The following is a 12795-nucleotide window of genomic DNA, read 5'->3' on the forward strand; positions in this document are numbered from 1 at the left end:
CCATTAAACATATACCAAAATAGCATGCTACTTTGAGTTAAAATAACAGTAGTCAGAGAAATAACTCTTACTTTACACCTTGGAGTACAAAGTCAAATTAATGAGATACGAGGAACAACATCTCGAATTATAATAGGACTTCTGTGGATGTACCAAGTCCAATGTTACCCAAAACATGCAATCTTGAATCTTACTTTCTCTACCTAATATGGCGTCTAAGCCATTAACAGATGAGTAACTCCTAAATACTAATAGCGTGGGGGTAATTTATGATCTAATGCAAAGTCATACTAAAGCTTATACGATGAAAAACTGGAGAAAAGGAGGAAATCTCAGGGATTGGTAATTAGAGAGCTTAAGCTTTTCTATAATTGTTACGGTACAAAAGGAACATACACTTCAAATCTTGAAGGTAGACTTGGCACACTCCAGTTATGCACATCCAAATGGATGATCAACGCATCAAACTTTCCTCCAAAACTAATCATTCTAAAAGTATTATTAACTATGAAGTAGGTAAGGCTCTTGGAAAAACATAATTGTCCACTTCAGAATTGAGCAAGGTAGACAAAGAAGCCCACCTTCATGCCTTTCAAGTTCTCTTTATCCCATGTTATAGATTCCTATCGAAAGTTAGCAGCAGCAAGTCCATTCTATGTTTTAACATGAAAATGAAGTTAACATCTTTTCTCAGAAAACTTCATGTACTTTGAGAAACCACCTTTTGTGATAAAAGCTTAGCAAATTTAGCCGAATTCCACCCGTTGTCTGAAGTTAGATGTACAAAAACAAATACAAACAGTAGCAATAGATGAACTAACAGCAAACGACTTCATAATCACTGTCCAAAATCAGCTCTAGACGAATGAATGCCAACAATAACAATACATGAACCAAATAACATCATGATTTATTAAAGAAAAAAAAGATATTTAGAATATTCTTGTGATGAACATACTTCTCTGCACAAAGTTCAAATTTAGAAGAGAAGAAAGCCAAATAAAGCTAGAATCAGCGTGTTTGAAGCTCAGCAAAGACTCCAGTGAACAGCAACAAATCGGAAAGCAAATTCAATTTTTTGAAATAAAATAGATGAAACAGTGATCTGAAAATGAACTTGGTTTTAATTGATGCCTTTGTATAGTCTTAACCCCTAAATTTCAAGGAAATTTCAGCTTATCGCGGGGTTCTTGATCAAGAGGGGCGGGCTTGTTTTTGGTTCTTTGTTTTTCAGCATCAACGACGGCTAAAGGGGAAGGGTTCTCCCGATCTGATTGTGTTTGTCTGTGGCTTGGAGAAAAATCAAAGAAGAAGAAGGGAGCTTAGGGTGTATAAGGAGAAACCATGGCTGAATTTTGGGGTTTGTTCGATTTTTTCTTTTAGAGCAGAGGCGTCGTTTCAGTGTTTTTAGAGAAGAAAGCTTCTGCCCATTTTTATCTGATCTCCCTAGGTCTAGGTCTGGGTTTTTATTAAAGGGTAGGGGATTTTGGGTAGGTTAGAGAGGTGGGCTAGGCATTTTTTGAGGGAATTGGGCCTTGCAAATTTGGTCCATATCCGAAATTAGACCCAAAAAGCTTAATTCCCCTTTTTCTTTCTTTGTTTTCTTTTTTTTTCTTTTTTTCTTTAATTTTAAAAATCCTAATTAAATTAATTAAGTCCTAAATTAATCTATTTTGTAGAAATTAAAATTATTTATCTATTTTTAACATTAAAAAACTAATTAACTTAAAATTATAGAAAAATGCTAATTTTTAAGGCCAATATATAAATATGTAAAACTGACTATTTTGTGTGATTTTTTGCTTAATAAAATTAATTCATATATGCAAATTGAACCTAAGATGTTATGAAATAAGAATGTGATAATTTTTATGATTTTAAAATATTAAAAATGCATGAAATGCAACTAAATAAAAGAAAAACTCTTAAAAGTCAATTAAAATTATTTTCAGTCTATTTTTAGGAGCTATTTTCATGTAGGGCAAAAATTAGGTGCTCGCAGCTACCCCTCTTTGCTCGGAAACATGAAGAGTTTTCGGGCAAAGATAAAGTGAGCAATTACGAGCAATATTTTCCCGTTTGAAACTCCATTTGGAAGCATTTTTAAAAAGTTTGACCGAACCTTGCTTCGGAGGTTACCTACATATCCTTGGCTATAAAGGAATTAGGTCAGTATAGTTCTAGAAGTTTTGGTAGCTGGGACTACCGAATAGCTGTGATTTCACTGCTGTTGCTGCTGTTTCTACTTGCTGAGCTCCTTATTACACCAAAATGAAAAATAAAAATCTAAACTAGATAAGCCTATCAGCTATGAGTTACAAGATTCATATCTATAAACCTTCTAAAGCTTGATCTTGAGTCTTGGATGGTTCTTCCTGCAGACTCCGACCTGAATCTTGATGTTTGTTAGTTGCAACCACTGGTTCATCTTCTTCAGCTTTTCAGATCAAGGCGGGACATGCAAAGCTTATAACTTTAACCATGGCTTGGGCAGTCCGCATCTTTTCTTCGCTTCCATACTTAGAGTTCAACTTCTTTTCTTTTATTTGGGTTGAGACTTCTTCTTTTGGTCACCTTAAACCTTGTGCCTCATGGTAAAAACCTGTTCAGGCACCCAAAGCAAACAAACGAATGAAATTTTCTGCTCTAATTTTCACTAGGAAAATTTTGTGAGTTATTACAACAAAATCTAAGCTATTTCTTTATTAAAAGCGATAAAATCAGGATTGTGTATCCTTGGGAAAAAGAGATTATAGAGTGGAGCCCTATATCTATAATGAAATAAACTAGGGATTGGGGCCCTAAATTGGAAAGATTGCCAGGTTATGCTGGAAATATGGTCGGGTTATGTCAGAAAGGTAGGAAGGTCCTCGGGTTATGCCGGGAAGGTCTACGGGCTATGCTGGCGAAGGTCATCGGGTTATGCTGAAAACAAAAAAGGTCCTCGGGTTATGCTGGAGAAGGTCGTCGGGTTATGCCAGAAAATAAAAAGGTCCTCGGGTTATGCCGGGGAAGGTCATGGGATTATGCCGGAAAAGAAAAAGGTCCTCAGGTTATGCTGGGGAGATCCACGGGTTATGCCGGGAAAGTCATCGGGTTATGCCGGAAAAGAATAAGGTCCTCGGTTTATGCCGATGAGGTCCTCGGGTTATGCCGATGAGGTCCACGGGTTATGCCGGAAAAGAAAAAGGTCCTCGGGTTATGCCGGGGAGGCCCACTGGTTATGCCGCGAAAGTCATCGGGTTATGCCGGAAAAGAAAAAGGTTCTCGGGTTATGCCGGGGAGGTCCACGGGTTATGCCGTAAAAGTCATCGGGTTATACCAAAAAAAGGAAAAGGTCCTCGGGTTATGCCGGGGAGGTCCACGGGTTATGCTGGGGATCAACTAGGGAGTGGGACCCTATACTAGAAAAGACTACCAGGTTATGCTGGCAGCGATTAGAGAATGAGACCCTATGTTGGAAAAGACGTAGCTAGAGATGGAGACCCTATGCTACCATGGTTTTGATTTTTTTTCTTTTCGTTTCATTTTTCATTCTTTTTTTTTAGTTTAAGAAAATGAGTAAAAATGCACGAAAGAATTTGGAGGAGACTTCCCTTTTGGATTGATTATTGCTGCATAGCTTGTGAGCACGTGATTTTCGCCCTATATGAGAATCACTCCCAAAATTTCAAAATAAAAACAATTTTCCTTTGTGTGCAATGTTTTTATTTTTGTGGTATTTTTGTATAATTATTTGTATTTTTGTCTATGCATGTTTATTCATTTAAATTAATAAAAATATAAAATATGTCGCATTTTCATTTAGTATTTATTTAAGTTTGTTTTACAAAAATGAGAAAATCATAAAAAAATAATGTACGTTGCATTTTTAGCATTTAACGTCTAAATTGTGAAATTTTATAGTTTAATTGCTATTTAAATGTGCGATAATAGTTATTTGGAATTAATTAATATTTTTTATAAGTTAATTTAGTTTATAAGTTAATTTAGAATTTTAGTTTTATTAATTAGGAAGTAAAAGAAAAGAGAGCAAAAAATATAAAAGAAAATTGGAATTAGGCCTCTTCTTCAATTTTGAACCACAGGCCCAAATATACTCAACCTTCCTCTACGACCCAGTCCATTTCAAACCGGGTCGACCCAGTCCATAACCCAAATACCCAACACCCCCCTATCTTACACAAAACAAAACAAAAAAAAACCAAAAAAACCCTAAAAAACAAAAACCTATCCGCCCTCCCCCCCCACCCTCTCATTCTTCTTCTTCTCCAACACTCCCAAGCAAAGCCATCCATGGCTGCTGCCCTACCCCCCTCATCCCCACGACCACCCCCCTCACAACCACCCCCTTTCACACACACACATCAACACATACACACACATACACAATAACGTATACACACACACACTTCGTCTTCTTCCTCACCTCAAACGACCTCCCATGGCTGCCCTGCTGCGCGTCTGCTTCTTCTTCTTCATCGTCTGCTTCTTCTGTTCCTTCTGCTACGTCCAGCCATGGACGAGCTTCATCATCACCTTGCTGCTGCGTCATCCATGGCTTCCCCTGCTGCGTCGTCTGCTTCTTCTACTGCTGCTGCGTCGTCCATGGCAGCTTCGTACTGCTGCTGCGACGTCCATGGCAGCTCGTACTGCTGCTGCGACACAAGCTCTAGCTTGTTGATGCTGCGCTGCTGCTTCACTTCATCGTCGCTGCCACTGCGTCGTCTTCAAACGACGCCAAACAACTATCTTCTTCGTCGTCGCTTCGACCCGGTTAGTAGGTTTGAGTTTCATTTTGCCCGTATTTTTGCAGTACGTTCAGGGGTAAATTGGTAATTTCAGTAAGGTCGGAGGGGTATTTTTGGAATTAAAATTCTGAACAATTGTTTATTTTGAGTGCTTTGTCCATTAAAATTAAATAATTTGTTAATAATATTAAAATAATGTAGGCATGGGGGACAAGACATAATGGTGGGGAATGATATATTTGTTTAATGTAGTGGGGGACAAAACTTTAGGTAGTGGGATTAAAAGGGAGATGAGTGGGAAGATAGTGGGTTTGGTAGGAGAAAGTGGTTGTTTTATTAATTGATTAAAGGGTTTGGGATGAGAAATAAATAGAGAGACTTGAATCAGATTTGAGAGGGGGGGGAAAGAGAGAAGATAGACAGAATACAGAAGAAAATTTTAAGAGAGAAGAGAAGGGGAGAAAAAAAAAGGAGAGAGCTGAATATTGAAGAGTAAGAAAAATTCCGAAAATATTAAGACTTTCAAAAAAAAAGAAAAATACAAAAATAAAAAGAGCTGGAAATTAAAAGAGAGAGTAGTATACACCTGATAAATATTCTGATATACAGGTTCAGAAGTTAAAGGTTAAACATTGATTAGTCTTTCAAATCGGAAAAGATTCCTTTGGCTTCTGTCCGTTGTTTGTTATCGGTGTTTCCGAATTTTTATCCTGATTTTCAAATCTATCACTGGAATTTCTGTGGACTGGATTGCTGGTTAATATTGCTGTTGATGTGTTACGTATTACGTTGCTGACTTTCTTTTCTTATATTGGCAATACCAGGTACACCACTGTAATTTTGGCATTTTGTAAGCTGAAATGAAGAATGGAATGTTAAATTTCTTATTTAGCTTTTTTTTATTAATTGTATTTAGATTATTTTATGTATTATTATTCTGTAAATCGCTGTCGTTTTACATAACTAGACATATTGTAGCGATGTACTAAATAATGCTTTGCTTTAACCTGATTATTAGGTAGTATATATTTAAGCAGGTTTATTATTGATTAAACTGTCTAATAATTAGAATGAGAAGAAAATAACGTAAAAATGACTTTATAAAATCAGTTTTGGCAAAATTGATTAAGTTCACTATTTATAAGGGTTTTAGTATCGCCAACATTAAGTTAATCGAAATCATGTAGCTAAATTTAGTTAAAACATGAGTTTAAATTAACTTTGCAAATCAAGTATTAGAACATGATTTGAATTAAAACAAGGTTAGGTAAGGTTAAATTAATTAATTTTAGAAATACGGATTAGTAATCAAGATTGTTTATAATTTCTAGTATTTGTAAATAATTAATTTCAATAGCTCAAGTCATCTAACAATATGATTTTAATCCGACTATGGGATAATTAGTTTCTTTTAAAAAAAATTATTTGACAATTCCATTGTATTTATAATTAGAATTTTAGTATTATTACTTTCCGTTAATATTTGTTTTAAACCAGTATTTAATATGTTATTTTTAAGTATGTAGAGATTGATTTTATATTTATAGATAAACTTAATAATAAAAAAAATGTAGTCATTTTAAGATATTCATAAAATAAGGGAGGATTTCGCTAAAAAATAAATAAATATAAACAATACAAAAATTTGCAGGGTTCTCCAATCTTATTTAGTTTTTATTTTTTAAAAATACTTAGATCCCGGGATGGGCGGTTTAGTAAATTTCACGGTCCTACCTAAAAGTATAACAACGCATAGTCTTTAGGCGCGTATTTAATAAGGGTATTTTCTTAAATATGGGTGTGCATTTATGTAACCCAAATCCCAATCTTGGCGGAGTCAAAATGCATCAACAAATCACGTGTACATTGGTTGTGACGTGATTCGAGATGCGTTTTCACGACGTTGCAATTCTTGTATAAAATAATAATAATAACAATAATGATAAAGGCGGGTCAAAGTTAAATTTGCATATAAGTTCTTAATTGTTAAAAAAATCAGATAAATAAGCCAAGTATAATAGTTGAGCGACCGTGCTAGAACCACGGAACTTGGGAATGCCTAATACCTTCTCCCGGGTTAACAGAATTCCTTATCCGGATTTCTGGTTCGCAGACTGTAATATAGAGTCATTCTTTTCCTCGATTCGGGATTAAAATTGGTGACTTGGGACACCCTAAATCTCCCAAGTGGCGACTCTGAAATAAATAAATAAATCCCGTTTCGATTGTCCTTTAATTGGAAAAAACTCCTTGTACCCCTCGCGGGTGCCGAAAAAAGGAGGTGTGACAGCTCTGGCGACTCTGCTGGGGAATCAAACCCAGAATCTCTGGTTCAAGGTTCAGAATTCGAGCTTGGAATAATTGTTGTATTTGGCTTCGTTTGATTTTGTTACCTGATCTGTGCTTAATGTGCTAATTGACTGCTTTTACCGCTTTGATATTATGTGAATTGTATATAAACTGTGCCGAAACCCATCTCCTCTCTGAGTCTTCTAAATCATGAAGAAGGGTGCACTTCGTGTGACTTCTTTTCTGTATAGTGTTTAATTCCCAATTTTGAACGAGGTTGGATAAGTTGCAAAGCCGGTGAAGCTTCTGTATTCCCGGTACGCTGGCTCCCCCTCGGCTCGAGCTGTCCGCTCGGGTAAGCCAGGTCTAGAACAAACACCCAGGTTCTGAACCTAGAATAACTGAGCTTCATGTCGGATCCCTAATAGGAACGCTTATTTGCATCATGTGCATTTTGACTTAGGGAACTCAACACAGGGGTTGAGTCCGTCTAGGGCTAGCAACCTGAAATAAAGACCATCCTGATGCATCTTATTTGTTTTATGTGCATTTATTTGCTTGGTCTTGCATGTTGACCGGCTTCTGAATCTCGGGAATGTAAAAAAAAAAATTAAAAAAAATAGCAAGTGGAGAGTTAGATGATTAATTTAGAAAACAATCAGTGTCCAAGTACTATCGGAACACTGCCGAAATTTTGAATATATATATATATATATTTACTTTTAAAATTGTTTGTTTGCCTAAAAAGCAGAAAGTGTGTAGGAATAGTCTTTTATTTAAATTTGCTTTGTTTTCAAAAAAGAAAAAAATGAAAAAGAAAAATAGTTTTTTTGCTATAAAAGAAAAGGGAAAAATTATGTTTGTTTTCAAAAATTAGTTAGTTTATAGCCCGAACTACGCGGGTCTGATTCTCACCGGATGTGAGATACGTAGGCAAACCTCTTTGGTTTCGGCCCACCGTATTCAAAAAGAAAAATCCAAAAATATTTAGCATTACACGCTTCTTTAGAAAGTCTTTCTTTTAGACCTCAATTGATTTTTATTTTCTTAAAAAAAATATATATATAATACAAAAATATTTCCTTGTAATCTCTCTCAAAATCCAAATTATTTGTTTAAAAATTCAAAAGAAAATTCAAAAATATTTTTTTTTCTTTTGTAGTATTTCTTTCATAAATTCAGAATAATAGTCCAAAAATATTTCCTTTATTCTTTAAAAGTTTTTTCGAAATTTCAAAAAAAAAAAAAGAAAAAGAAGTTAACAGTTAAAAATATTTCTTTAAGACGTCTTACTTTTCAAAAAAAAAAACAAAAAAAAAATCTTCGTCCTCAAAGGCCGTATTTGAAAGCCGAGTCATTTGGAATATAGATAGTTTTTGAGTCAAATAAAAGTTTTTCCTTCTTTAATCACCATAATAAATGTGCAGGATGAGCACAAGTCAAAATGAACCGTTCTCAGTCTGTAGCGAGGTCCCTTTGCAACTCCACATGTGGTGGAATGATATGGAAAATGATAGTAAAAAGATAGTGGAAAGAGTTTTGGGAGGTTTTGTCGATCTGTTGAATATCAAGCCAAGGACAGATATCATCGAGGCTCTAATACCGTTCTGGGACCCAACCCGCAATGTATTCCGTTTTGTCGACTTTTAACTTTCACCTACGCTAGAAGAAATTGCAGGATATGCGGGAATGAATGGAAAATTAAGGGGGCAATATTTGCTTTCACCATGACCGGTATCTCCACATGGGTTTTTGGATTTGCTAAATATTAGTCGGAAGGTGCAAAATGATGACTTGTCGAAAGGGTGTTGTGATCTCCAATTCTTATATCAATGGTATGGTGTTCTGAATCTCGGATTAACTCATGCTGGAAAGAGGAACAAGTGGGAGGCGAGACGTACTTTGGCATTTATAACAACATTTCTGGGGGTCGTGGTTTGTCCACGCAAAGATAAGAAAATAGAGATAGGCCTTGTAGGGATGGCTGATGTTGCAATCAAGAAAACTAACAGTACTGTGGTCCCTTTGGTTTTGTCCGAAATCTACCGAGCTTTAACTATATACCGAGAAGGAGGCAATTTCTTCCAAGGATGCAATCTCTTACTCCAGCTATGGATGCAAGAACACCTATGTCACCGAGTAGGATACATGAATCACGGGTTGACCGAACAAAATTGTATCAGTGGTTTTGAGAAACGGATGACAGGCGTTGTATTCCCTGAAGGTGTCGAAGCGTGGCTTGCACGATTAAGGACAACAACAGCAGACCAAATTGAATGGGCATTTGGGTGGTTGCCTGATATTGAGGTAATATACATGGCGGCCGAGGAATGTCATATTCTTTTGATGGGAGTTCGCAGTATCCAATCATATGCTCCTCATCGGGTACTGCGCCAACTTGCAAGATTTCAGGTAATTCCCACTGATGAGGATCTAAGCAAGCATGCCATTGAGTTGAGTCCAGGAGTCGTATTCCCCGAAGAAAAAATTAGAAAGCTGTGGCACGAATGTAGATTCCTTGAGTCCAAGACTATGGTTCGAGAACTGGCTAAGGGTGAGGTAGACCCAAAGTACGATGTTTGGTTCGGGAAAAGGTTCCAGATTTGTCAGAGACCAGCTAAAAGAGCTCACATCCAACAATTTACGGATGATTCGCAGGAACAATGGGGCTGGTTAGTGAGAGAAGAAGGCTACCGGGCTGAAATCGGAAAGATGAAGCGATAAATTGAAAGGCTTATGTTTGAAAACAACGTGCAATTAGCCTCGGAGCAGGGTGAAAAGAACAAATTAGCCAAAGAAAACCAGGCACTGAAAGCCCGAATTCGCCAAGTCAGTAAGAGTGATAGCGACCGACAAAAATGTCGCTCTGATGAAAGGTTGATAGCAGAATTGAGAAATCAAGTCAGCAAAAGCCGAGAAGACTTGGAGAGATCCGAGGCTTGTATAGCAAGAATGCGGGTCAGGTGGGCAAAAGTTACAGCAGCACGGAAAGATCACCTATGGCAAGTGAAAAGGGATTACGAAATGAGTGTTACAACATTGAGAGAAATAAATTCCATTCTCAATAATCGGGTCCTTAAACAAGCCCGGGATGCTAGAGCAGATAGGGAACGCTGCTATGAGTCAATAGCCCGAATGGAAGAACAAATGGAGAGGTTCCAAGATCAGCTCATTGACAATACTCGAACATTGGGACTAAAGAATCAACAGATAGAACAGTTGTGCATAGAGAGGGATAGAATCAGGGGTAGGATCAATGAGATAGGGCGCTACATCACCACGAAGTGCCTAACATGTGAAGAGATGTCCCGTGATATCCTTTTTGCCTCAGTCATGGGTTATGTCCACCGGATCATGGAGGAACTAAAAAGCTTGCAAAGAGGCCTGGCACCAAAGCCCGCGGAAAGGCCGAACGATGCCTCGCGGGCGCCAAAATTCAAGGCTTTAATATATCCCTAGTTCAATCTTGCACTTGTTTGTTTTTCAGAGTCTGTTGTCTACCCTTATGTTCTCTTCAAACATTCTTTAAAAAAAGTATGGAGTCTGTATTTTCGTTTTTTTTTCAAATGATGGCTTGTAATAGCATATTTGAGTAATAAAAGGTAAAATTGGGTATTTATTTTACTTATGGCACGAACTACGCTTGGTCTGATTCGTGCGGGGTCACGATACGTATGCAATCTCTATAGGATTCGACCGTAATTAAAAAAAAGAAGAAAAGAGAGGTCCTTGAAACGCTCGAAAGAGGCACAAATAAAATAAGTCGGTATGATGCATGCGGTCAGAGAAAAAACATGTTAGAAATGGTTAACTGCCTAAGAAAATTGCATCCCCCAACGTGCAATTACAATATCTATTAAGACTCTAACACTGACAAGTTTGTTGTTTTTCCAATCAATACCAGTTAGTTTGTTAGAGCGTACTGGCACCATACCATTATCAAACAAGATCGAAAGGTCCTATACCAGAAAGCATGACTGGGTCAGACAACAACGTTGAGTCGGAAAAGATAGCCAATCAGATGCTGAAGGAAGCCCTAGAGAAAATGGAAAAAATGAGGCTAGAAATGAATGAAATGCAGATAGCCTTAGCTAGATCCCGGAAGGGGAAGGAACTACCCATTACTCCTACCCTCCAACCGGTACACACGCCGGAATACCCCTCCACCGGCCCTTCAACGAGTTTCCCAAGCCATCACTACTATCAGGGATGAGAGGCCTATGATCCCCAAGCTCCACCACCCAGTCAAAACCCTCCTCCACCAAATGTTCCCGTCTTTGTGGAACCTCCCCCAGCCCCATTGCACAGATCATCCAGTGAACCACTATTTCAGGCTCACGACACACAATATTACCCCCCCTGAACTCACATTCAAAGCACCCGAGCCACATACCTATAATCCCCACTTTGAGGTCCCGACGGAGATTGAAAAGCCAGCTAAGAGCCCAGAGCAGGACGAGGTGATGCGGAAATTTAAAAGCATGGAGCAGTCCTTCGGGAATATACACGGGTTAGGCAACCAAGTCAGCGTGGCCTACAAGGATCTATGCCCTTTCCCTGACGTTCAATTACCAGCAGGGTTCAAGATGCCCAAGTTCGATTTGTACGAAAGGCATGGTGATCCTATGGCACATCTACGGGAATTTTGTAGCAAAATGAGGGGAGCAGGGGGAAAAGATGAGCTACTGATAGCTTACTTTGACCAGAGTTTGAGCGGGTCGGCACTGGAGTGGTATACAAGACAAGATCCGAGCAGGTGGTACACCTGGGATGACTTGGCACAGGCTTTCGCATGACACTTCCAATACAACCTTGAGATAGTCCCAGACTATCTCACATTGCTAAAGCTTGAGAAGAAACCCGGAGAGAGCTTTCGGGAGTTTGGGTTCCGATGGAGAGAACAGGCATCCATAGTTGATCCCCCAATGAGAGAGGGAGAAATGGTAGATTACTTTCTACAAACTCTCGAGCCAACTTACTTCAGTCACTTGGTGACGTCATTTGGAAAATCATTCAATGAAGTAGTGAAAATGGGAGGTATGATAGAAGAGGGACTTAAGTCCAATAAGATCCTGAGTTACTCGGCAATTAAGGCAACAACTCAGGCCATTCAGAGCGGCACGGGAGGTGCGCTCGGAGAGAAAAGGAGAGAGGAGGTCACGACAATAGAGGCCAGCAATTGGTCCAGATCTAGAGGTCCTTCCCCTCATTACCAACCCAGACCCCATCATCTAAACTACCCATTACAGATTACCCTCCACAACCCTACTACCCGCCACAAGAACAACATTTCACCATCCATCAAGCCCAAACATACACCCAACCTCCGGTTCGCCCACAATGGCGCGCGCCAGCTCGCCATAATACATACCCACCTCCACATAATACCTATCCACCACCACAAAACACCTATCCACCGCCAAGAGCCTACAGGAACCCTCCAAGGATGGGTTTCAGGGGAAATCTGGCTTCCAGAAATGAAAGACTGTAGAGGCAAAAAACCTTTACTGAGTTGGGAGAAATTTATAATGCCTTGTTCCACAAATTTAGGCAGTTGGGTTTATTAAATCCTGTTGAGCCTAGATTGCCAAATCCCTTACCCCAAAATATGGATCACTCGGTAAGATGTGAATATTGTTCGGGAGCTCCCGGACATGATACCGAGAAATGTTGGAGGCTGAAAAATGCGATACAAGATCTTATTGATACCAACAAGATCGAGGTACAGGCACCAGAGGCACCCAACATTAACCAG

This window comes from Nicotiana sylvestris, chromosome 2 (assembly GCF_000393655.2).
Source record: "Nicotiana sylvestris chromosome 2, ASM39365v2, whole genome shotgun sequence".
Classification (NCBI taxonomy): domain Eukaryota; kingdom Viridiplantae; phylum Streptophyta; class Magnoliopsida; order Solanales; family Solanaceae; genus Nicotiana; species Nicotiana sylvestris.